The sequence below is a fragment of the Sus scrofa genome, chromosome 11 (assembly GCF_054392235.1).
Source record: "Sus scrofa isolate SSC_HxYL_T2T_F1_AM1 chromosome 11, Sscrofa_HxYL_maternal_Yorkshire_Landrace_v2.0, whole genome shotgun sequence".
NCBI lineage: Eukaryota > Metazoa > Chordata > Mammalia > Artiodactyla > Suidae > Sus > Sus scrofa.
Genome location: NC_139393.1, coordinates 23568733 through 23595557, shown reverse-complemented (window position 1 = coordinate 23595557; position 26825 = coordinate 23568733). Strand labels below are relative to the sequence as shown.

Genomic DNA, 26825 nt, shown 5'->3' with positions numbered 1-26825 from the left:
GAAAATCCATAGTCTTTCTTCAGATTCTTTTCCATTATATATAGGTTATTACAACATACTAAATATAGTTCTAAATGTAAAGTGAATGGATATATCTCTGTATTAAAATATTGCATAAATATAGCAAAAACTAAAGACTCAGGCTAGTTTTCCTTAGATTTCTAACATCATTCCAATCCTATACATTTTCTTCTTCTTTTTAGAAATACAGTATATAGGTTTAGATTTGTCTGTAGAATAGCAGAAGATTCTTACTGAGTTACCCTAAGGGAATATTGCTGTGGTTCAAACTTGAACCACTAGGAAATCCCTATATAAACATGGCCTCAATACATATTTAAATGACCCAACTTCTCCCCATTGTCTACATACCTCTATTCTAATAAATCTTCAGATGAAGGGAAACTCAAAATTATTATGCCCAAAATGTAACTCATCCTGGGCTTCATGTCAAAACTCTTAGCACCCTGGGGAGTCAAGACTTGAATCTCTACTCTCTCCCTTGACAGTCCTCCTTCTGCCCTATGAGAAGTATCTCTGACTTGTGTTACTGGAAATTCATGAACATAAATTTTATTAGCATTAATGAAACTTTAGTATCTAATGTGGTGGTAAGCACGCTCATGCTATTTTTTCTCTCATTGCTAAAAGCCTCTTATAAGGTTTATCAGAATACTTAGAAAATGTATTAAAATCTAGTCTGGCATTCTGAACGAGTAGTGCACTTCAGATCTGGATCCCATATGGTATCACTGAACATAAAGCTTTAACACTAGTGCCACCACGATAACCTGTCTTCCTCAGTCTTTTCCTTTGCAAACGATTTGTGCATGATACATGTACTGCCACTAGGTGACAGTATGTACTCAAGAACTCGTACTGTTGCCAGTTCCCTCCCTCTAACTGAATTTAAGACCTCAAACGGTTTTATCTGGAAAATACCATTGAATCCAGTCTTAAGAAACAATATTGCCCGAATTCAAGCTCCTACCCATGGAGATTTTAATAATGTTAATACTTGCTACAATTTATACTCAAAACACATTCTCTCCTCTCCCAATATGTTCCCAGGCCACACATGTGAAAATAGGTTATCCCTCATGCTTTTCCCAGTCCACACTGTGTGTTAGTTATTCAGACCTCACTCCTTAAACACACACATCCCTTTCTAAATTCCCCTAAACTCCTTTCCAACTCCAAGACTCAGTTCCCTCCTTCTTATTTCTGGGACTCTTGGCTGCCAGTGGACTTTCCCCCTTTCCATTTTGTTTCTTTAGTATCACATCTCCTCCACAGTGAAATCAAGAGACTCAACAATAAGCTCCTAAAGAATATCACACACATCCCCGCTGGTTCTGTGCTCCATCCTAGATAAATAGGGCAGGTTCAGTGTCTTCATTTAGTCTTGGGACATCATATAGTTCCCCTTCGCTTAAATTAATTATGCAAAATGCAGAATGAGACCAATGAACCAGTTGTATGTAAGATTTATCTTCAATTAGGAGAGGGAAAAACTTCCAAAAAATTAAATTGTATATCAAGTGTGATTACAACGTGAGAAAATCCACAAAAAGTTATATATATATGTGTGTGTGTGAGATTTAAAATTTAAAATAGTAGTAATAGCAATTGTGTTAGATGTTGACATTCAGAAAGCTTTTGTTTGCCCTTTCTGCTTTTCTGTACTTTTTTCTATATTTTCATTTTTTCTGTATATTTTAATGAACTATATTTTTTCAAAAGAAAAAATTATATCTAACTGTGCCTAAGCCATCTTTTATCTTTCTCTTTCCTAGAATGAAAAACCTTTTCCTTTCATATATCCTTCTGCTATCTAATTTTCTAAAAGGTACTTAATAATATTTTGACATTTCCTTGAATCTCCACATGGTGTTCAGTGTGATGGGAGGTTTGGCTCATGCTTTTTTTTTTTTTTTTTTCCTTTAAGTCTTTTTTCTTTTTTTAGAATAGCTTTTAGACTTACAGGGAATTATAAACACCCCATATTCCCACATTCAGTTTTCCCTATTACTAACATCTTTCATTAGTTCGATCCATTTGTTGCAAATAAGGAACCAACATTGATGTATTATTGCTAAAGTCCATACCTTATTCAGATTTCCTTTGTTTTCATTTCTTCCTGTTCCAGGATCCCATCCAGGACACCACATTATATTTAGTTGTCAGGTCTCCTTAGGTTCCTCTTGGCTGTGACAACTTCTCAGGCTTTCCTTATTATTTTCATGACCTTAGCAATTTGGAGGAATACTGGTCAGATATTTTGTAGAATGTCCCTCAACTGGGATTTCTCGGATGTTTTTCTATTGATGAGACTTGGATCGCGCACTTGCGGCAAAAGCACCACAGAGGTAAAGTCATATCAAGGGTTAGGTACATCACTATGACTTAGCGCCGTTGATCACCCGGTTGAGGTGGTGTTTTCAGGGTTCTGCACAGGAAAGTCACTCTGTTCTTCCTCCTTACCAGGCTTTACTCTTTGGCAATGTGTGCACAGCCACACTCACTGTGTAAGGGGTTCTTCTCTACCTCTGTGAAGACACAGTATCTGCAAAAATTATTTGAAATTTTTCTGCACAGGAGATTCATCTACTCTCCTCCCTTTATTATTTATTCAATCATGTATTTATATCCAGGGAGAACAAAAACACTAATTCAAAAAGATACATGGACCCCAAGGTTCATGACGTTATTTACAATAGCCAAGATATGGGAGCCGTTTAAGTGCCCATCAATGGATGAATAGATAAAGAAGATGTGGGATATATACACACATTCATACACACACACACAATGGAATACTACTCAGCCATGAAAGAGTGCAATTTTGTTATTTGCAACAACATGGATAGACCTGGAAGGTATTATTGGTGAAATAAATCAGACAGAGAAAGGCAGATACTGTATGGTATCACTTATATGTGGAATCAAAAAAATAACACAAATAAATAAAAACAGAAATGGACTCACAGATAAAAAGAACAAAATAGTGGTTACTGGTGGGGAGAAGGAAGAGGGGAGGGGCAAACAGATAAGGCTTAAGAGGTACAAACTACGATGTATAAGCTAACAAGGATATATTTATTGTACATCAAAGGGAATATAGCCAATATTTCATAATAATTTTAGGAGTTCCCTGGTGCCCAGCAAGTTAAGGATCTGGTGCTGTCATTTCTGTGGCACAGGTTCCATCCCTGGCCCAGGAATTTCTGTATGTCATGTGTATAGCCAAAAACTAAAAAAACCATAATAACTTTAAATGGAGTATAAATTTTGAATCACTATGTACACTTGAAACAAATATAACATTGTAAAGCAACTATGCTTCAATTAAAAACAAAACAAAACAAAACAAAATTCTATCATCCCCAATGAATCTTTTCATAGTTTCAGTGCTGATTTGTGGCTTCTCTTCTGGCCAGATCTACACAGTTGAAGCATACCTTCCTTCATAAAAAGAAATCCATCTATCTATATGTATATAATTATATATTCACATGTAATTTATTTACATCAGTATAGACTCATGGATATTTATTTCATACTTTGGACTATAATCCAATATTGCCTTATTTGGCCACTTTGAGGTTTCTCAGGTGGGTTCCTGTGTCCTTTGATATGACCTCATCCTTGGGAGGTTTTTTAGTACTCCTTTACTTTCTTGCACAAGTCCTCCAGAATCATCTTGCATAGTCCCTGCCCCAGTCCTAGAATTGGCTCACGCTTTTTAGCTCTTCAGCATAAAGATCAATCTTAAAAAGTACTCGGTACCTATTGCACATAAGACCTTGGGTTAGGAATACAATTTTTTTAAAAAGTCTTTTTTCAGTGGGTCTTACGTTTTCCCCTTCCTTCCTTCCTTCCTTTCTTTCTTTCTTCCTTCCTTCTTTTCTTTCTTTCTTTCCCTTTCTTTCTTTCTTTCTTTCTTTCTTTCTTTCTTTCTTTCTTTCTTTCTTTCTTTCTTTCTTTTTCTCTCTCTCTCTCTCTCTCTCTCTCTCTCTCTCTCTCTCTCTCTTTCCTTCCTTCCTTCCTTCTTTCTTTCTTTCTTTCTTTCAGGCTGCACCCATGGGATATGGAGGTTCCCAGGCTAGGGGTCCAATCAGAACTGCAGCCTCCAGCCTACGCCACAGTCACAGCAACGCCAGATCTGAGCTGTGTCTGTGATCTACACCACAACTCACGGCAACGCCGGATCCTTAATCCACTGAGCAAGGCCAGGGATCAAACCCTCATCCTCATGGGTACCAGTCAGGTTCGTTAACAGCTAAGCCATAGCGGGAACTCTCTGGTCTTAACATTTTAGCTGAGAAAATTAGACAAACTTACACTATCGTAATCCCACTTGTTAAGCCTAATAACCTAAAATCTACATCGCAGTATTTGTCACTCTTTGATGTCCACCTATGAGTACGGCCTGGACTTGTCGGAAGGGTCAAGTGTGCTTCAGGAGGGCATCTGGGACTGAGCCAAACCAGGGGGAATGGCATCCAGAAAGGCATTTTTAGAAATTTCTAGCTGAGGAGAGACGACAACATGATGTGAAGGCAAGCTAGGTCAGAACCGGAAAGAGTCCTCCAGCTGTGAGTTCAAATTCAACTGCCAGGAGTTTATACATCCATCACCTCTGACAAACCTTCTTATGCTGTGACTCTCCAAGGATTTTTGATCTCAGTTAATAATCTTCCAGAAAAACCATATATATGTATGTGTGTGTGTGTGTGTGTGTGTGTGTGTAATATACATATACATAATATAAACTCATATAATTTAAGGGATTTATATATATCAAGTCTGACTACCTAATTTTTGTTTTCAAATGAGTAAATTGAGGGCCTAATACAGTCGATAATCAATAATATTGAGGTCAGACATGACCTTAGAGACCCCCTACTTAGAGATTCCAAATATGCCAACACTGAGACCCAGAGATCTGAGGACTTTTTTTTTGGCCATGCTTGCAGCATGTGAAAGTCCCCCAGGCCAGGGATCCAACCCAAATCACAGCAATAACCAGAGCCACAACAATGACAATGCTAGATTCTTAACCCACTTTAACACCTGGGAACCAGTGACTTTCTTAGGTCACCCACAGTGAACAGTGTGGAATTGGATGCTTATATTTATTCTCTTGACCTTCAGATCAGAGCTCTCCACCACAGAACTTTGCCTCATTTAATAATTCATGTATTCATTCAACTCTTGCATTCGTTCAACAACAACAAAAATGCCTGAGTAACTGCTTCATGTGTCTGGCACTCTGCTAGGATTTGCAAGTACGTACACATTTGAAGAGTTCATACCACTTTAAAGAATTGAACCTAAACTTGGGTAAACTGCCACCAGGTGGCATAAACGCTCAGACTGGCAAGGGCTTGTCTAAGTGATTTGTAGCTACCCATTCAGCTTTTCCTCTTAAGATATCTTTCATATTCAAATGGCAAGAACTGGTCTGAATGTGTAATCCAGGTCTATCATTTTCTTTAAAGGTGCTACCAATCTTACAGCCTCCCAGGCAGAAATCTTTGAGTTATTTTTCTGTTTCATTTCATGTTTTACTGATTGAATCACCGCTTATTCAAACTGGCCCCTTCCCTCGCCTTTAGCCCCCTTCATAAAAGCCTCCAGTTGAGCAATGTCAGGAAGAAAACACCCTGGGCTGGTCTCAGCCTCATGCAAGTTCACTGCTGCTTCTGAGCCTTTGCTCCTGTTGTTATTCTCTTTCCTTAGAATTTCTCCCTCAGGCTCTTTCATTACTGACTCACCAGTGTTCAGCAAACATTTGGGCAGTCATTATGATGATAGTAATATAAGAAGCCCCAAGCTATGTACTCTCCTCTTACCAGAATCTCCTTTGTCTTTCCCTACCTGAGAGTAGAGAATATCTCATTGGTAGAATGGCTCTATGAACTAATATATGGAAGGCATTTGCCAGGCATAATGGTGACCAAAGTATCAGCGTAGAAATGGTCGAGAAAGAAATTGGTCCTTGGGTTAGGACGGAAGTTAACTCAAACAGTGTAAATGGATTCAGAGTTAAAGATGGTTTTACATAGTGAGATGAAACAGTACAGTATTGCAATTTTAGCCTGGGTAGAAGGTACAATGTATATAGGCAAGTGACCAGAGCTGGTCTGAAAAAGAGAGGCAGGGACTAGATTACGAGGGCCTCTGAATGACATGCAAAGAAGTTAGGAATTTATCGTTTAGACATTAGGCATCATTAACAATATTTAGAAAGGGGGATGGCATGAATAGATTTTCATTTTATTTTATTTTTATTCTTTTTGGCCCCACCCATGGTATGTGGAAGTTTCCAGGCTAGAGATCAAACCCGTGCCACAGAAGCCACCTGAGCCACAGAAATGACTAGGCTAGATCCTTAACCTACTGAGTCACAGGGAACTCCAGATTTGCATTTTAGAAACATCGTCCATTGCTGCATGTGGTCTCACCTTGGACAGAGGTGAGACCAGATACAAGGCATCTATATAGAAAAGGACCATAGAGCCTGGGTGGGGAAGCTAAGGCCTAAACCAAGGAAGAAGCTGTCTGAAGGAGAGGCCAGGATGAAGCTGAGAGATTCAGCAGATTCTGATGAGGAATCAACTATGAGAGTAAGGAGAGTGCTGGTGGGCCACCAGTTTCCTGATTTAGGTCACCGATGAGTGGGGATGTCATCAGTTAGGATGGAGGCTGAGCAGTTTTTAGGAGGTGGTGGTGATGAAAGTCTTCATTCTATTTAGGGACATATTATCTGATTATTTGCACTAATCAACTTATGATGTCATTAACATACAGCTTAGAATGAAAGGTTTCCAACAAGAAAAATCTACTACCATTCATCAATCAAGAGGCAGTCAAAGTATTTTAGGGGTTAAGTGCCATGGGGAGGGTGGACCACACATCCCAAACTTTCCAAGACAGTTTCACTTCCTATAATATTATTGAATTTTTAATCTCTTGTAAGGCTTTTCTCAGAAGTAAGTTCATAAATGAGTAAAAGGTTGAGCTAGCTAGGAACCTGTAGTCTAATCCAGGAAGAAGAACTCAACACCCAGGGAAGAACTGGTTAGTCAACTGTGGTGTTGTAAGGGTTTGAGGTGCATCCAGAAAGGGGCTGTCATTTTAGGTAGAGGAGGCTGCACTGAGGAGAAGATGGAGCAACAGCAAGGCCCTGAAGGGTAAACAGTATCTGATAGTCTGGCAGTGGGTGAGGAGAGCGGCCTTAGGAAAGGAATCAAACTGGAAATAGACTTGTGGTTGCTGGTGGGGTAGGGGGAAGGGATTGGGAGCTTGGGGTTAACGGATGCAAACTAGTGCTTGTGGAATGGACCAACAATGAGATCCTGCTGTGTAGCACTGAGAACTATGTCTAGATACTTACAACACAGCATGACAATGGAAGAAAAAATTATGTATACATGTAAGGGTAACTGGGTCCCCATGCTGTACAGTGGGGAAAAAAAAAAAAAAAAAAAGAAAAGAAAATGCAATAAAAAAAAAAAGGAAATGACCTCAACGCATCCAAGGAAGACTGAAGACCATGTCTATCTCGATGAGCCTTTTGACTCAGCCACACAGAGATGCTGATAGGTTATATGACTTCGATTCCTGTTTTTCTGTATCCATTTCCTCTTCAGGATTCACTTTGTGATCATTTTTCTAAGGTATAATGAAAAAAAACTTGTTGTGTGGTATCCAGGGTCTGCGTTTTTACTCCCTTCCTGGTTTTTTTCAATTTGCCTCTCATTCTGAATATTAGCTTCTCTGACCTTAGTCCTAAAAGCTTGTGCTAAGATTTAGGATTCCCTAGTCACTTTAGTTTCTATTTTTGGTAAGAGTCCCATGTTTCCTGTGAGGTACACATGCAATCTTTTGTGGCAATGTTATTGGAATTCTCATTAGAGTTGGCTGTAGAATAGTGAAGTATTCTTCTAGCATATTTTTCAAGAGCTGTGGATAAATAAATGCATGGTACTGAAAAATCCATAAATGTAAGGAGAGTATATAATAGTGCACCCCACAGAAGGCATCTGATAATTTTTCACAGGTGAACGAATTTTACATAATAACCTCTTAAAAAAAAAAAAAAAGAAAAGAAAAGAATACATCTGAGTTCTTGCCGTGGTGCAGTGGGTTAAGAATCTGACTGCAGTGGCTTGGGTCGCTGTAGTGGGTTCAATCCCCTGCCCAGCACAGTGGGTTAAAGGACCTCGAGTTGCCGAAGCTATGACTCATATTCAATCCCTGGCCCGGGAACTTCCATAGGCCATGGGTGTGGCCATTAAAAAAAAAAAAAAAAAAGACTACATTTTTTTCTGTTACACAGTTTTCACAAGCACTTTTTACCTCCAGAGCAAGAAATACAGTAGAGGTTCTGGGGATCACGGCAAGGTCATGCTTCTTCTGAGATGATTCCTCCGGCTTCTCCTCTGACTCCTGAGGCTGATGCAAGGTGAGGGTCAGGACCCTTGTGTGTCAACCCCCTTCTCTCTGGGATGGTGGGGGTGGGGGTGTCCTAGCTCAAGGATCTGTAAGAAGAGTATCTTGACATTGGTCCATGTGGCTGACTCCCCTTCAGCTATTTTGTTTACAAATAGGAGTTCTGGACATTTTGAAAACAGTTCATTCTTTAAAGTTGGTGACCATTCCTTTAATAATTTGTGTGTAGTTTTTTTGGACAAGCTACTAATATCACTGATAGGACAAAATTAAAATTCAACTAGCCTCACTGTAATGGTCGATCATAAACCGCAAGGCAGCAAAGTCCAATTAATGAAGTTGTATTATCTACGTGTATATGTGTAAGTACATAGGGTTGCATGTATGTGAATTAAGAAGGATGGTAATGTAGAAAGGGAGGGGCACAGAGAAGTGACTTCTATTTAAAGCCTACACTTTGCAGATGAAGAGATCTGCACAGGCAAATTGTTCTCCTTGTACCCCAGAGACGAGTTCTATATTTAAACACAATCCAGAAATAGCCTCCTTTACGGAAGTAATTTGCTCTGACTCCATGGCTCCACTGAGCATGTTACATGTTATGTAATGCTCTTACTTCTATTAGCTGTGTCTTATCTCCTGTAAGTCTCCAGCCACTTTGAAGCTGGAGATTTTGTTTTATTTATCTTTGCACAATCCCCACAATACCTGGCCCAGCCCATCCCCGCGTCTGATAGGGGATTGAATGTCAAGCCATCCGTAGGCAGCCATGATGCTGCACTGAAATCAGGGAATCGGGCATTAAGGCAGTAGGTCTCCTGTGATCTTTGCAGACTTTCTCCTGCTCCCCAGGAAAACCTTGTTTGCTATTTGGATCCTTGTGTCCTCTCTTCTTTACCTGAAAGTATAAAGCCGTGCCCCTGTGCTAAGGCCCTCCCACCTTGCTGTTTTCCCACCATAACACCAACAACTGCAGTGGACTACAAGGGTTTCCCATTCTCTGGTTTGGATACAATATAGAATTGCTGCCTTGAAGTTCCCGTTGTGGCTCAGTGTGTTAAGAACCTGACTAGTATCCAAGAGGATATGGGTTTGATCCCTGGCCTCGCTCAGTGGGTTAAGGGTCTGGCATTGCCATGAGCTGTGGTGTAGATCACAGATGCAGCTCAGATCTGGGGTGCTATGGTGTAGGCCAGTGTCTATGGTTCCAATTCGACCCCTAGCCTGGGAACTTCCATATGCTACAGGTGTGCCCCCCCCAAAAAAAGACAAAAAAAAAAAGAATTGTTGCTACTCCCTAGTCCCTACCCCCGTCATGCTGCCATGGTGCCCCCAGCCCAACCTCCTTCATCCCAAGTGCTGAGTGGTAGGTACCACAGGCAGGCTGGGTAATCCCACCCTGAGACCTAAAGCTGATGCTTGCCTGGCACTACTCCATAAATAAATGGATGTCGAATAAATGGAAAGGGTGAATTTGGACATTAATTAGTCACTCAAATATTTACTGAGTACCTATTATATACCATACCAGACCCTCTCCTCAGTTGGAGGAGATACAGCAGGGATCAAGATCAAATTTCTGCCCTCACAAAGTTTACCTTCTGGTCAGGGAGAGACACAATCAACAAATAAAGGAATAGATATATAGTATAAAGTCACTGCTAAGGAGTAAGTGCTATGAAAAAATAAGAAGCAGGAAAAGGGAGTAGAAAATGACATCACTAATCAACGTCACTAATCCTCAGGGAAATATAAATCAAAACCTCAGTGAGATACCTGTCACGGTGATATCGCTGCATACCTGTCAGAATGGCTGTTATCAAAAAGATAAGAAATGACAGGTGTTGGCAAGATTGAGGGGAAAAGGGAACCCTTGTGCACTGTTGGTGGGATTGTAAATTGGGATGGCCTTTGTGGAAAACAGTGCGGAGGTTCCTCAAAAAATTAAAAATTAAAAAAAAGGGGAAGTTCTTGTTGTGGCTCAGCAGGTTATGAACCCGACTAGTATCCATGTGAGGATGTGGGTTCTACCCCTGGCCTTGCTCCATGGGTTAAGGATGTGGTGTTGCCATGGGCTGTGGCGTAGGTCACAGATGCAGCTCGGATCCCATGTTGCTGTGGCTGTGGTGCAGGCTGACAGCTATAGCTCTGATTCGACTCCTAGCCTGGGAACTTCCATATGCCACACCTTCGGCCCTAAAAAAAATAAATAAAAAGGAAGGAGGCATTTTCTTCTGAACGGGAAGTCATTATCATGATGACAAATGCTTCTGAGAGTTCCCAGTTCACTTATCGAGTGTCTTTCATTGATTGGGTATTTATTAGGGGTTCAAGATGTAGAGATGGATAAGGCACAGGCCCTGCCCTCAAGAAGCTCAGGGACAGAATTGTGAACAAATCAAAGTGTTGTGAAATGAAAGCAACAAAAGCCTTTAAAATCTCCAAGCTTAGTGTTCTTGCTCCCACTTTATCCATTAGAAACCAAGACTCAGAGGAGTAAATGGTTTGTTCAATATTATACAATAGACAAAACTGAAGTCCAGCATAGGAGTAGGGAGTTAAAACCAAATCTTCCTGTCATTCTGTACAACCTTTCTCAGAAAGTGAGGGCAGAGGTGGTCCAGTCTACTCGATGCGGGACCCCTTGTATCCTTAAGTAGCCAAAAGCCAGCATCTGAGCTGGGCCCCAGGATAATGGATGTAAAATGGATTTCATATACTTGGTCCTGCTTTATAATTCTACTCTTTTTACTTAGATTGCCCAGTGAGCTAACCTTTATAATACTAAGTGGTAAGTTAGATTTGTGTCCCTATCCTGGGCTAATAGAAATCTGAGATGCCCTCTGGAGGATACTTTGGTCAGATTTTAAAATATCTGAGTCACAGGCCATTGCCTTTCAGTGGACTGAATTTTTGTTAATATAAACTCTTTCGATGATAAGGGGAAGACTGAATGGACCATTAGGTCCTCTGTTCCTGAGAAGTAAGAAGGGTTGTGGACAATAATAAGGCATCCCGAGGGCTGGGTGTATGTATAATTACAATGTTCAGCTCGGTGAGCCACTGTGAAGCCGTTACTGTAATGCTCCACATCGATATTTTAATAGTGTGCCGTAACCCTTCCAACATGAAGTGGCCCTTCATATTTGTTCAGAAAGATATCCCATGAGCTAATGTTTGCAGAACAGTTACCATTACTCTGTTAAGGCAAATTATAGGTACCATACTATTGTTCCCCTGTGAAGGAGGAGAAACTAAACCAGAGAGAGAGATTAAAAATATGCACTTCACTTGGGTAAATAGTAAGTCATTGGAAAAGCCCAAGTTAGGACAGTGATTACTAGCCTGGATTAGTAGAGTTTTAAATTTTGGAACAAAACTTTTGGGGAATGTTAAGGACCCAAGAACAAACCCAACCACTACAGCTTAACTTTCTGTAGGCTGTCAGAGAGAAATTTAATGAGCACTTTTAATGCTTAGGAAAGAACTAGGATAATTATTGAAAACTAGACAAGATTAGAAAGTTAGTGAATTAGGACGATTTTTTGGTGTCACCATTTTACACTGGAGGGTGTTTACATATTATTCATTTCTCATAGTGAATTTCATATTGGCTCTCTGAGGTCTGGATTTTGGTTTGCTTCAGTTCCAGTTAGTGTTATACTGAATGCCAATGTTTGGTCACTCAGTGTCCCCTCCTCTCCCAATTCCCAAGCTTATCAGCACTAGAGGGATCCCTTCCATGGAAGTTCAGTATTGAAATTCTGTCTCAGTGTTGAGAGATTCTTACACCAACAGAGGCCCAGTCAGAGCTGCAGACGTTACTTCCCTGTCTTGAGGGTGGAGCTTTGGAGTGGAGCTGGGCCTGCTCAGGGAGCCTTCGCTATTGAATCTGCTAGAGAACACGTGCAATAGACCTCTGGTGGAATCTGGAAAATAATGACAAGGGAAAAAAAAATTTACTTAGCTACAAGTCTAGATACTCAGAATATGTTATTTACAGTGGGCAAATATCCTTAGAGAGTTTTAGGAGCTGTTCCCACTTGCATGTGTTTGGTATAGCACAGGGGTCTCAGGCACATCTCTCTCTGTTGAGGATATTTGTTTACACAAAAGAAAGGTGAGGTTTTAGAATGTTTTGTCTATGAACCTATGTGAGCAGGCCCCTGGCATAAGGAACTAGAGCTATGAGGATCTATATATCTATCTATTATCTAGCAGTTAGGATCTATCAGAAATTGATACATTTTTATTATTTTTCTTTTTTGTCTTATTTTTATTATTAATCAATTAATTTATTTTTGGCCATCCCTGCAGCATATATAAGTTCCCAGGCCAGGGACTGAATCTGAGCTGCAGTTGCAACCTACACCGAAGCTGTGGCAACTCCAGGTCCTTAATCCACTGTACCAGACCAGATATCAAACCTGTGCTGCCACAGAGACAACACGGGATCCTTAACCCACTGTGCCACAGCAGGGACTCCTTGTCTTATTTTTAAAAAGATAAGTGGATGGAAAAACTTATGGGTCCTCTTCCTTCAGATCAGAAGGTAAACATTCTCTCATCATGGGATAAATTATTTGGAAAAGGGTAAATTAAAGAGTTAGAGTAATTTGAGATGGGAACACAGCCTATTTCTCTGCCAATAATTGACATTACCTCATGACTATGTTTGAAATTTTCTTCAGCCTGCTTGTAAGGGCTGGAATTGATCAAGCATTTTCATGATACAAACTTGATGTTTCTCCATCTGAGTCTCACACAGTTGCTTCTAGCTAAATGGTAATTTGTTTGGCTCATTATAAAAAATGTTGAAATGGCAAAAGTTTCCAAGATTACTTTTCCTTCTTTCTTTCGGTAAAAACCGATCTGCTTCAACAGTCAATTGCCCAATTAAATGATTATATTCTTAATTCTCTCCATGGTTTTCAGGGTTATGGTTGTGAAAACATTAAGTCCTACAGAAAACTTATGTAACTTGCACTAACATCTTTTGGTAATTAGATACTTTCTTCTTTAAAAATCCCTCCATTTTTCTCTTCTATAGAGACTGACTTATTTGTTTACCCTTTTAAAGACAGTCTATTTGATTTCTTTCAATCATTACATCCTTTATTATGACTCAGCTGAACATTATTATAACTTAAAAAAAAAAAACTTTCTTCCCTTTGTTTTGGGGAATTGAGGTGGTATGCTGGTGCTTTTCTTTCCTGTGGTTGGACTTTTCTTTCCTTTGGATCAACATCTATTCTTTTTTTTTTTTTTTTTTTTTTTGCTTTTTAGAGCTGTGCCTGTGACATATGGAAATTCCCAGGCCGGGGTCGAATTGGAGCTGCAGCTGCCTACCTTCACCACAGCCATAGCAACTCAGGATCCAAGCCGAATCTGTGACCTACACCACATTTCATAGCAATGCCAGATCCTTAACCCACTGAGTGAAGTTAGGGATCGAACCCACATCCTCATAGATACTAGTCGGGTTCGTTATTGCTGAGCCACGACGGGAACTCCTCTATGCTTCTTTCTCTATTCCTTATTCAGATGGTCTTGCTCTTCTATCTTAAAGAGAATTCAAACATTTTCAGAAGTGATTCAGGCTTCTTTCGTCCTACCATGGGGAAAGCAGAAATTGTTATTTGATGAAGCCGTGTGTAGAAATGAAAACTTGAAGTTAAGATGGAGGAGCTAGCTTGTCAAAGTGCTGCGATGATGAAGGCCTGTGTCAGAGCCAGAATGCACCTGCTGCCCCTCTGATTTCAGGTGTCCCCTGATTTGTTGACTCTGTTGTCTGCCTCCGTTGCCAGTCTCTGAGGGAGAACAGTAGCTGAAAAACAAAAGGACCTAGTTTAGATCTTTTGGCACAGATTTGGCCCTGGGAGCTCTATCTCCTTTCCCTAAGTTGTTGAAAGTCCACTGGCTCTGAATGAAAAACATTTGAATCTGCATCGCTCATCCATTAATTAATTTTTTTTTTTTTTTTTTTTTGCTTTTTAGGGCTGCACCCTTGGCATATGGGGGTTCCCAGGCCAGGAGTCGAATTGGAGCTGTAGCTACCAGCCACAGCCACAGCAACGCCAGAGCCGAGCTGTGGTGTGACCTACACCACAGCTCATGGCAATGCCAGAACTGAGTGAGGCCAGGGATTGAACCCGTGTCCTCATGAATACTAGTTGGGTTTGTTATCACTGAGCCATAACGGGAACTCCTAATCCATTAATTTATTAGTCAACATGCATTACTATCTATGAGGTCAGGGGCTCTGGATTAACAGAGATAAATACAAAAGGCTCTTTTCTAAGAATGTCTCATATCCCCTTGCTAATCCTCATGACCATCTTTCAAGAGAGGCATTGTTGTCTCCTTTTTACAGGTGTATAAACTGAGACTCAGAGAGATGGGGTGACTTGCCTGAAGTTACACAAATAATAAATAGCTGAACTGAGATTTTAACTATTATCTAACTCCAAACTCTCCTCTTTCTATTACATCACATATTCTGCTCGTTAATTCTTCCTTCCATCAATAGGACATGGTCTTCGCCTTAAAAAATCATGATTGCACAAAAATCACATGTTGGATGATTCCATTTATCCAATGGATGTAGAAAAATCTATGTTTGCCTAGGGCTGGGGGTGAGGAGGTGGGGAGTGACTGCTAATGGTACAGGATTTCTTTTATGGATGACGAAAATGCCCTAAAATTATTTGTAGTGATACTGGTACAACTGTGTAAGAATACTAACCATCATTCTGTTGCACACTTTAAATGGGTGAATTGTATGATATGAGCATTAATCTCAATAAAGCTGTCTTTTAAAAAATAAGGTTAATCAAGACAGATCTATAAACAGCTAACATAATACCAGGCAGCATGAAAACAGACGCGAATAACGTGTCCTGGCAACTCAGGGGAAGCTGCTGTTATTAAGTCTGGGGTGGGGGGGGGGGGGTGGCTGGACGGTGACTTTGTAAAGTAGATGCGTTGCAGTCAGATCTTAGAGCAAAATGAGAAGGTTAGTAGCAGAGGGGAATGGAGGCTGGGAAGACAGCATGGGCAGAGTCATGGGTACTGGCAAGGACTGGGTTTTTCTGGGAGAATGGCAAGTCATGGCAGGTTATCCAGTTGGAAGTTGGTGAAGGATGAGTAGGGGATATAGAGGGAAAAGAGGACGGAAAGAAGCCAACTACATAGAATGATGTGCTAAGGAGTAAGGTTTAGTCCATGTTCTATGAAGAGTCTTTTTCACAGAAGGAGAAAGCATTTTTTTTCTTTTTCTTTTTTTGCCTTTTTAGGGCTGTACCTGAGGCATATGGAAGTTCCCAGGCTAGGGGTTGAATGGAGATGCAGCTGCTGGCCTACACCACAGCTCACAGAAACACTGGATCATTTAACCACTGAATGAGGCAAGGGATCGAAGCTGCCTTCTTTTGGACGGTAGTTGGGTTTGTTACTGCTGAGCCACAAAAGGACCTCCCTTTTTTTTCTTTTTAAATTCTTTTCAATTTTATTGAAGTATAATTGACAAATAAAATCATATATATTTAAAGTATACAAAGTGATGATTTGACCTAGGTATATCCAGTGAAATGATCAACCACACTCAGGTTAATTAAAACATGCATCACCTCACATAGTTCCAGTTTTTATTTGTGAGTCGTAGACATTCTAATCTCTTGGCAAATGCCAAGTACATGAAACAATACTGTTAACTAGAGTCACCATGCTGTCCATTAGGTCCTCAGAGCTTATTCATCTGATAACTGAAGGCTTGTGTCCCTTGGCCTGCATCTTCCCACTTCCTCCCACCTTCCAGCTCCCTGTACCCACTATACTAGAGAGAGTATATTTAATCTGGATCTGAGTGTATGGTTTACTACATCAGAGATCTAGTTTCAGCAAAATAACACCATCCACAAAATTAGATTAATGTTGAAAACTTGAGTTTTCCTGCTTTGGTTTTAATATGTATAGTATATAGCTGTAAATCTCTTTTGAATTCATAGGTATATAAGTATTGAAGTTTAAAATTTATTCCTGGTTTCATGGTTTTACTAGAATAAAATAAAATAGGAAGATCTCATTGTGGCTCAGTAGTAACGAGCCTGACTAGTATCCATGAGGACTTGGTTTTGATTTCTGGCCTCAGTGGGTTAAGGATCTGGCACTGCTGTGAGCTGTGGTGTAGGCCACAGACACTGCTTGGATCTAGCGTTGTTGTGGCTGTGGTGTAGGCCGGCAGCTATAGCTCCGATTTGATCCCCTAGCCTGGGAACTTCCATATGCTGAAGGTGCCACCCTAAAAAAAAAAAAAAAAAGGAAAAAAAGAAACCTAATATAAAATAATATAGACTATTTTTTTTAAATTTCACTTTGAAGGGAGCTCATAATTTATTTCAGTGAGAGATTTTAGTCTAGGAGAGGCTACTAATTAGTGTCTTTTTCAAAGTTGACCTGGGGAGGTCTAAACTTGACTAGTGTCTTTTCCAAACTTGACCCAAAAAACCTTTTGGGTGTGCAATTCTACTGAGCTGAGTGTTCCTAAAACCTAGGCACCACATGTGTAATTATAGCAGAGTTTTTACACAGTAATGAAATAAGAATTTCATGATATGTTAACACACACGTAAGAGTAGGAAAATCTGACCTACCAAATGAAAATTTAGATAGTTGAACCATTTGGAGAGGCCATTAAGTATAATCTTAATGTAAACAGGAACCTTTGATATGGATTTTATTTGATGATCTCAAACTTTCTTTAAAGTAATATTGCTCTAATCATTGCTGTGGAATAGGCACTACTCATAAGGAATATACAATATAAATAAGGAATCAGGGCCAAATATCTAGCAACTTTTTCCCCTGTCCATTCACTTGGTTAAATATTTTGACAGACTCACTTGACAGAAACAAATTGGCTGACCATTGAACCCTTCTGCCAAAAAGGAAAAAGAAAAAGAAAGAGCTTCATTATACCTTAACTAACAGGCAGGTCTCGGAAGCGTAATCTTTTTCCCTTCCTTTCTTTCAGAAAGACAACAACTGACACACCCTTAAGTACAAGCTCAGAGTCCATTTTCTGGTGAAAAAGATAGGGACACTTAGCAAGTGGAAGGAAAAAAAAACCCAAAAAACACTTTCCCCCATCTCTTTCTATGTTTCAGTTTTACAAACTATGGTGTCAAGATGCCCTTCAGCATGATACAAGGAGCAGAGTAAGTACATTTTGTTCATAAGACTTTTGTGAGAATTTGAAAATTTCTAGATAAACACATTTTTACACTTCATTAAAACTTGAAAGTTGAAACATTAAAAAATTCAAATGTTAGTATCTTCCCTATTGTTAATATTTAAATAAGCAAGTCATTACAAATTCAATAAAGGAGTTAAAAGCAATGGGAGGGAGAAGCATTTTATAATGAATTCAGTTTTTATTAAACATTGTTATCAGTACTCTTTGCTCTTGCTTCTCTTATTTTTATTAGTGTATCTGACTCCCACCGTCCTCCCCTCTACCTCCCTCATTGTCTACCTCTTTCTCCTTTTTTATCCCACTTCTCTATTTACTGCTTTCTCTTTTATTGCCTCCTCACCTTCCTTTCTCCCTTTCCCCCCTTAACGGACCATACTTGGGACTAAAGGGTAATTTATAGAACTAATGTCTGCACTGAGTATGATTTAATAATATTTATTATCCACTTGAAGTGTGATGATTACATCTTTAATAGTGTTCTCTCTAGGAAAACAAAGCAATTAAGCTACTGTTCTCTTATGGATGACCATTGGTGAGAACCGATGAAATTGAGTGGGAGGTGTGATGGGATTAGGTGTGTGCAGGAATAATGCCTGCAGGCACTCACCTTTAAGCTTCTAGATTATCTGCAAGAATTCTCTGAGGTCTCCAAAGTCTTGTCTTTTCCTTGCCCTCTCCTTATGCTCTGCTGTGGTCCTGGCATGCAGCATTTATCTGAAGTTGGTATTACACAAACCTAGTAAGAGTTTTGCTCGCATGGATATAGATTCATTGTCTCTAACTCCAGGTTTGAAAGCAAAATCAGTATGCCCAACTTGGCACTAATTGCCATTGGTGAAATAATCAGGAATTGATCACAATGTGTGGGGGATTCCTTCCTGGGATTTCAGCAACACAGCTAAGAAGCTGAAGCCAAGATTCCCCAATCTCTGAATAGTAACAGGGCTCCTTCTCTTTCTAGGACTCACAGTTTGACCCTTCCCTCTCCTTTGGTTCTTGGGAGACCTCAGGTTGCCTTACCAACACATTCATATCCAACTCTTGCCTGTCCAGGAAGTGGAATGATCTGACTTTTTCTGACTTACTTCACTTAGTATGATAATTTCTAGTTGCATCCATGTGCTGCAAATGGACTTCCCATGTGGCTCACAACATAACATTCTTTTTTATTGCTTAGTATTATGCCATTGTATACATGTACCACATCTTCTTAATCCATTTCTCTGTTGATAGATATTTAGGTTGTTTCCATGTCTTGGCTACTGTGAATAAAATGGCACTGAATTTAGATTTTTAAGTAGTAATTGACACATGCTATGTCACATAAAACATCAAACTTACTACTCTGGAAGAAAAATTTTACTTTACTTCTCTCCCACTGTCAGAGCCTATGACTGGAAAATGAGACTGCTATGGGGATGTTGATTTTCTAGCCAGAATACCTCCACACTACTGATTAAGTGGAATCTAATCCTCTTAGGAAAGACGTCAGTTCTGGAATGTTACTTAGTTGGAGATTCTTGTCCTCACTAGAGTGTCCTTCCTTCAAAGGTCTTAGTTTTATTTGTTTTGGTTTCCTTTTCTTTCCTTCGTAAAGAGACTCAGTATCATGTGTTCTTATTCTAAATTCTAAGAAAGGGAACTCAGTTTGGGAAAACTGCCCATCTTTGTCTCAATTTGCTTAATTAAGAGAGAAGAGGAGAATTGTACAAATAGAGCAGTGAGGGTTGAGAGTAAGAGGGTAATTATAAAGCAGGGGCAGGGGTTCAGGAGATGCTCAAAAATGTGTGTCCTTCTAGATATTCCACTCATTAGAGACAGGGCGTTGGTGGTTTATAAAATGAGTCTATCTAAATTTAAAAGTCAAAATAATGGGGTGACTATGAGGACCAGACTTTGAGCGAGGAAAGAGCTGTATACTAAATGTGGTCTTCAGCTCTAGACTCAAACCATCATAACACTACTTGAGTGAGGAGTGAATGGTGGAGATTCCACTGCAGGCAGTGGACTTAGAGAATTTTCCACAATTCAAGAAAGCCATGATTCCTCAAGGGGGCCCATTGTCAAAAAATGTAGTAGACAACAATATAGTGAAAGTATAGAACACCAAAGATAAAAAGAAGATTTTTAAAAGCAACTAGAGGAAAAAAAAAATTAAAATTACAAAAAGCTGTGTGTTTTGAAATTTACCTATGAATTCATTTTCTTTAAAAGATGTAGGTAGGGGTAATCTTGGCAAGCTCATTGTTCTTGGGTGAGCTTTGGTTATTTGTGTATTTCAAGGAATTTTTTCATTTCATCTAAGCTGTAGAATTTATTGGTGTAAATTTCTTCCTAATTTTCCCTTTTCAAACATTTTATTTATTGTTTATTTATCTTTATTGATGTGTAGTTGCCGTAAATCTCAATAGTTTCAGGTGTACAACATGGTGATTCAAAAATTTTATACTCCACTTATAGTTACTACAAAACTGAATTCTCTGTGCTGTACAAAACATCCCTGTAGCTTATTTATTTTATCCATAGTAGTTTGTACCTCTTAATCCCCTACCCCTATCTTGTCCTAATTTTTCTTTTAATTACTTAAGGATCTTTAGCAATATACCTTCTCACTCCTTTTATCGGTAACTTTTATCGGAAAAACTGTGTGTTTTTCCTACCTGATCAGTCTAGCTAGAGTTTATTAATTTTATTGACTTTTTTTCTCAAAGACCTATTTTTGTTGTTGTTGTTGCTATTTCTTGGGCCGCTCCCGAGGCATATGGAGGTTCCCAGGCTAGGGGTTGAATCGGAGCTGTAGCCACCGGCCTACGCCAGAGCCACAGCAACGTGGGATCCGAGCCGCGTCTGCAACCTACACCACAGCTCACGGCAACGCCGGATCGTTAACCCACTGAGCGAGGGCAGGGACCGAACCCGCAACCTCATGGTTCCTAGTCGGATTCGTTAACCACTGTGCCACAACGGGAACTCCTCAAAGACCTATTTTTTAAAAGTACCCTAATCCAGTGACTGTGAGAGAATAAATTTTTGTTGTTTTAGGTTACCAAGTCTTTTGCTAAGTATTTTGCCAAGTATTTTGCTAAGTCCGCTTTAGGAAAAGAATCTATCTGGCGAATATCCTATGTTCATTTGTAAAAAGTGTGTATTCTGCTGATGTTGAAAGCAGTCTCCTCTAAGTGTTAATCAGGTTGAATTAATTAATCTCTGTTGTTTTCCTGTTTTCTATTTCACTAATTGCTTTTCTTGTCTATTTTAACTCCTTTTTATACTTATCTTGGGCTTAATTTGCTCTCCTCTTTCCAGTTTCTTGAGCTGAAAACTGAAACCATTCATTTTAAGTCCTCTAACTTCTGAATAAAAGAATATTATGCTGCAAGTACTGAATGCAAGTGTATGATGCCCCTAACCACTTGTTAACTGGATCCGACTGATTTTCATATGTTGTGTTTTCATTTTCATTCTGCTCAATTTCTAATTTCACACATGATTTGTTCTTTGATCTATGAGTTATTTAGAAGGGTGTTGTTCAGTTTCCAATATTTTGAGATCTTCTGAATATATTTTTGCTCTTGATTTTTAATTTACTTCCATTATGCTCAGAGAACACACATTATATTATTTCCATCCTTTTACATTTATTAAGACTTGTTTTTCGGTCCAGACTGTGGTCTAATCTAGTGTCATGGGCTGACTTGTGTCCCCTCAAAATATATATTTAAAACCTAACCCCCAGCACCTGTGAATGTGACCTTATTTGGAAAAGGGTCTTTGTAGATGTAACTAAGTTAAAATGAGGTCATACTACATTAGGGAGGACCCTAACCCAGTGACTGTGAGAGAATAAATTTTTGTTGTCTTAGGTTACCAAGTCTGTGGTATTTTGCTAAGTCCGCTCTAGGAAATGAATCTATCTGGCGAATGTCCCATGTTCATTTGTAAAAAGTATGTATTCTGCTGATGTTGAAAGCAGTCTCCTCTAAGTGTTAATCAGGTTGGATATGTTGATAGTACTGTTCAAGACTTCTGTATGATTTTGTCTGCCTCTGTCAATTACTGAGAGAGTTGCATTGAAATCTTTGACTCTCATGATGGATTTGTTTATTTCTTTATCAGGTATTATCAATTTTTGCCAGCCACACTTTTTTCTCACAATCCTCGTCACAATTGGAATGGTAAATGGTAGGAACATTTGGGAAGCCATTCTTGTGCTATAACAACAAGCAATAACTTAAGTATACATGGAAGTAACCAGCAACCACATTAATACATCCCACTAAACTCAAACTAAATGGATTCCCAACTCAACCTCCCCTTAGATCTCAAAAACTTATAGTTACACCAAATGTTCCTAGGAAAGTGTGATAAAGAGAAGTTGGAGTAGAAAGAGAAAACAGTCTTTTTTTTTTTTTTTTCTTTTTTTGCTTTTTGGGATCGCACCTCTGGCACATGCAAATTCTCAGGCCAGGGGCTGAATCAGAGCTGAATCAGAGCTGCAGCTGTTGGCCTAGGCCACAGTCAGAGCAATGCCATTTTCAGGCTGTCTCTGTGACCTACACCACAGCTCATGGTAACGCTGGAGCCTTAAGCCACTGAGTGGTGCCAGGGATCAAACCCGTGTCCTCATGGATACTAGTCAAGTTCATCACCAATGAGGCACAATGGGAACTCTGACAAAGCAGTCTTGATAGTTTCAGTTAAGGTATTTTACTTTTGCAAACCTGAAAGAGACCTATGTCTTGTGAATGCATTATTAGGTCCCCATCAATGACTTTGGAAAAGGCCTGTAGAAATGAGAGCCTCTAAAAGTTGTTTCTATAATGTTCTATTCCAAGAGATTAGATATAGTTCCCTGTGCTATACAGCAAGACCTCATTGCTTATCCATTCTAAATGCAATAGTTTGCATCTGCTCACCCCAAGCACCCAGTCCATCCCACTCCCTCCTGCCTTCCCCTTGGCAACCACAAATCTGTTTTCTATGTCTGTGACTCTGTTTCTATTTTGTAGATAGGTTCAGTTGTGGCATATTTTAATTTCCAAATGTAAGAGATATATATGGAGTTTGTATATGTCATTCTGACTTACTTCACTTAGTGTGAGAATCTCTAGTTGCATCCATGTTATTGCAAATGGCATTAATCCATCCTTTTTCATCACTGAGTAGTATTCCAGTGTATATATGTACCACTTCTTTTTAATCCATTCATCTGTTGATGGACCTTTAAGTTGTTTCCATGTCTTGGCTATTGTGAACAGTGCTGCAATGAACATAGAGGTGGCACAAATTATTAATACTTATCCTTTGAATGTTGGGTAGTTAGCATCAATAGTTGTCAGCCAAGGCTTAGTGCCAAAACAGGTCAATAAAAAAATCACTGACATCCTCTGTTCTTATTTTGCTTAAGACCTTGGTCCCTTCTCACCCTGCACGTTCAACCTGGGACCTCACCTACTCCCACTGATTCAACTGCCACCTATATGTTAATAATTTCTAAATCTAAATCTTGAGCCTGTCCCTCTCCCGAGCTTCAGACACAAATATTCAACTGTTCAGTGATATTCCCACCTTAAGGAACTCTTGTCTTCTTTTTCAATTTGCTTTTACTGCCTGAATTCGTTATTGGTTCTAAGATTTTTTTTGGCCTGAAGTCTTTGTTATTTCTCTCCTTCATGAGTAGTAGTTTGTATCTGTTAATTCCATACTCCTAATTTACCCTTTCCCTTCTCCCTTTCCTCTCTGGTAACCATAAGTTTGCTTTCTATGCCCATGAGTCTGTATATGGATATATTTATATTTGTATATAGATTCATTTGTATTATTTTTCAGATTCAACATATAAGAGGAAATCGACATACAAAAACCAGTTGCATTTCTATATACAAACAATGAACTGTCCAAAAGGATATTAAGAAAACAATCCCATTTGCAGTAGCATCAAGAAGAATAAAACACTTAGAAACAAACTTAACCAAGTAGTTGGAAAAACTTGTACACTGAAAACTATAACACATGAAAGAAAGAATTTAAAGAAAAAAAATTAAAGAAATTCCTACTCTAGCTAGTGGGTTAATGATCTGGCATTGTCTCTGCAGCAGTGTTGGTTCAATTCCTGACCCAGCTCAGTGGGTTAAGGAGCCGGTGTTGCTGTGGCTGTGGTGTAGGTCACAGCAGCACGTCAGATTCAATCCCTGGCCCAGCAATTTCCATATGCTGTGGGTGCTGCTGAAAAATAAAAACAAACAAAAAAAAGAATAAGAAATTAAAAACATAAATAAGTAGAAAACATTCCATATTCATAGTTTGGAAGACAGATTGGTAGATTCTTATAAAAATAAACTTACATCTCCAGTGAACACACAATCCAGCAGTTATTCTCCTTGGTATTTATCCAAATGAGTTGAAAGCTTAGATCTATATAAAAAATTTCTACACAGATGTTTATAGTAGCTTTATTTATAATTTCCAAAACTTGGAAGCCACCAAGATTTCTTGGTGTAGGATAAATAAATTGTGGTACATCCAGACAATAGAATATTATTCAGTTCTACAAGAAGTAGAGCTATTAAGCCAGGAAATGATAAGGAGGAAACTTAAATGCATATTATTAAGTGAAAGAAGCCAATATAAAATGGCTACACACTGTATGATTGCAACTCTATGATATTCTGGAAAAAGTATAAACTATGCAGACCATAAAAAGATAAGCAGTTGCCAGGGTGAAGGGAATGAATAGACAGAACACATTAATATTTTTAAGGCAGTGAAAATGCTCTCCATGTTATTACTTTTATTTATTTATTTATTTTTAACGGCACCTGCAGCATGTGGAAGTTCTGGGGCCAGGGGTTGAACCCTTACCACTGCAGCGACCTGAGCCATAGCAGTGACAAGGCCAGATCCTTAACCTACTGTGTCAATAGGGAACTCCTTCTGTGTGATGTTATAGTTATGGATACATGTCCTTATCATTTATCCAAGTCCATAGAAGGTGTAACAACGAGAGTGAACCCTAAGTTAAATTCTTGGTTAAAAAAAAAAAAAAAAAAAAAAAGACCTGTTCTGGTGAGTGACATTGATATTGGGGGAGGTTATGTGTGTGGGGGGGAGAGGAGACATAGGGGAAATCTCTGTACCTTCCTTTCAATTTTGTTGTAAACCTAAAATGATCTCAAAGGTAAAGTCGTAAAAATAAGTATCCGCTTCTCCACACATACTCTGAAAACAGGTTGACTTACAAGGCACATCTAAGTTCCACTGTGGCCAGAAAAGCACAGACCCCTCTCAGAATTCAAGTCTGTATTTACTTGTTGTGGAAGTGTTTGATACAGAGGCTTCTTGCCTTCTGTTGTTCACCCTTTTCCTCATCAGTATCCCATTTCTGACACCAACATTTAACAGCATCGTGGTCAAGGAGCACTGTTTTACACATCCCAAGACACCTATCTTACTCTATCTTGTGTTACATTCCCTTTTTGTGCTTGGATACCTACCCAGTGTTGTAACTTTGTAGGTACCCTCCGTAGCTTTAATCTCTGTCCTTACCGAAGATTCCATAAATGAATGTTAAACTGAATTGAGTTTAGGCAACAGGACAAAACAGACCCAACAAATCCACTCTAAAATATCAGTAATCTGTTGGAGGGATAGAAATAGGAACAAAAACCATCAACACAGGACCTCAGGCTACTCTGGCACACAGGAAAGTTGTTTTGAAATGTGGCAACTTGGTGGTATTGGCGAGGGACGCTGTGTGTGCCAATCACAGGGGGAGGAGGCAACAGTACGGCTCAGAATCAAGAGCAGTAACACAGACTGAGTGCCTCTGCCCAGACTTAGCCTCACATGATCCTCAGGAGAATCTGACAGGTGGGCCACCAAGGGGATCCAGGAAATATTGCAAACACAGGTACTCAGTCCATTGTTAATGTTGGCCAGATCACACCCATTATGAGTTAGGAAATTCTAAAAATCACAAAGCAAGAATGTTTCTATCTCTTTCTTAGGCATCTAAAAATGCAATTAACTACCAGTGAGAAAGAGAGAAGAAATCAGATTCCTCAAGAGGAGGAGGAGAGGTGTTGAGTCCTCTTTTTTTTTTTTTTTTTTTTTTTTTTTCTCTTACATATTTTTCTATGGTTAGCAAAACTCTGCTCATCAATCCTTTGGTGTTGACAGCAAAGTATTTCACAGTATCTGCCAGGTCGCTGGCGATCTGTAAATCATCCACCTTCTCCCAGACTTACTGCCTCTGGAGGGCCCTGTGGGGCAGCATCTTGCTTGAAGCTGAAAATAATTGCTGATCTTTCTAAAGGCAGAGAGAGGCCTGGGGGAAGGACTACTGGACATGGAGACTAGTGGCGGGGGTGGGAGGTGAGGGTGAGGTGGGGTGGTCGGGTTGGGGGAGAGGAGTGTGGTTAGGGAGAGCTCAAAGCATCGGGGCATACTCACCAGTTTGCAAATGTACATTTTCCTCAAAAAAATTCAGTTGAAAGCGTTTCCCAGGTCTGCACATGCAGCTCTGCTGGCTGGTCTTCTGTGGCAGCAGCGATCAGAGATGATGGCAAAGCTCTGTGAATCCTGGTGGAAAGACTGTCCCGTGATGTGCCCCAGGGGACTTTCTGCCTTCCAGCTGACAGCATCATTTGTTTCCAAAAAAAAAAAAAAAAAAAAAAAAAAAATGTGTTTCCAATCAAGACTGAAGCTGAGAAATGTTCCTGACAGGGGTGGAGGATGTAGCATGCATGGCCTGTTAGATTTGCATTCTTTGTTCAGTGGGACATAAAGTCACTGTTCTACCAACAAACTGAAACACTGAGGATATTTTCTTTCTCAGCTTTTTAGACACATGATCCCTTTCCACCTCGACCTCCTTCCCATGCAGACATGCACACGTCCACCTTACTACTTTAGAATCAGGTCTTTTTCTTTTCTTTTAGTTGCAGGTATAATAATCAACTAATCAATCAATCAATTTCTCTCTATGTCTCTGTCTCCCTTTCTCCAATATTTCCTAGTCCCATGGCTAACTTTCCTTCCAGATTTGGTGATTTTAAATTCAGGACCATCCTGAGTAAAGATTTTTTTTATCATTAAAGATATGTGAAAAAAA

General features: G+C 39.5%; 1 long non-coding RNA gene across 5 annotated transcripts; it reads right to left on the bottom strand.

Moving 5' to 3' along the window:
- Nucleotides 1-4045: 4045 nt before the first annotated feature.
- On the bottom strand, nucleotides 4046-26272 carry LOC106505298 (uncharacterized). 5 transcript variants are annotated; one of them, XR_014819546.1, is made up of 5 exons: nucleotides 26165-26272; nucleotides 22801-22973; nucleotides 13123-14287; nucleotides 8368-8549; nucleotides 4046-7680 (listed from the first exon to the last, which is right to left on the bottom strand). It is a non-coding gene; the product is annotated as an uncharacterized LOC106505298 (long non-coding RNA). The 5 variants fall into 5 exon arrangements; XR_001299576.3 differs by lacking the exons at nucleotides 4046-7680; nucleotides 8368-8549 and adding exons at nucleotides 9946-12389; nucleotides 18321-18427 and having other exon boundaries at nucleotides 13810-14287; XR_014819547.1 differs by lacking the exons at nucleotides 4046-7680; nucleotides 8368-8549 and adding exons at nucleotides 9946-12389; nucleotides 18321-18427 and having other exon boundaries at nucleotides 14076-14287.
- Between the last annotated feature and the right edge of the window lie 553 nt (nucleotides 26273-26825).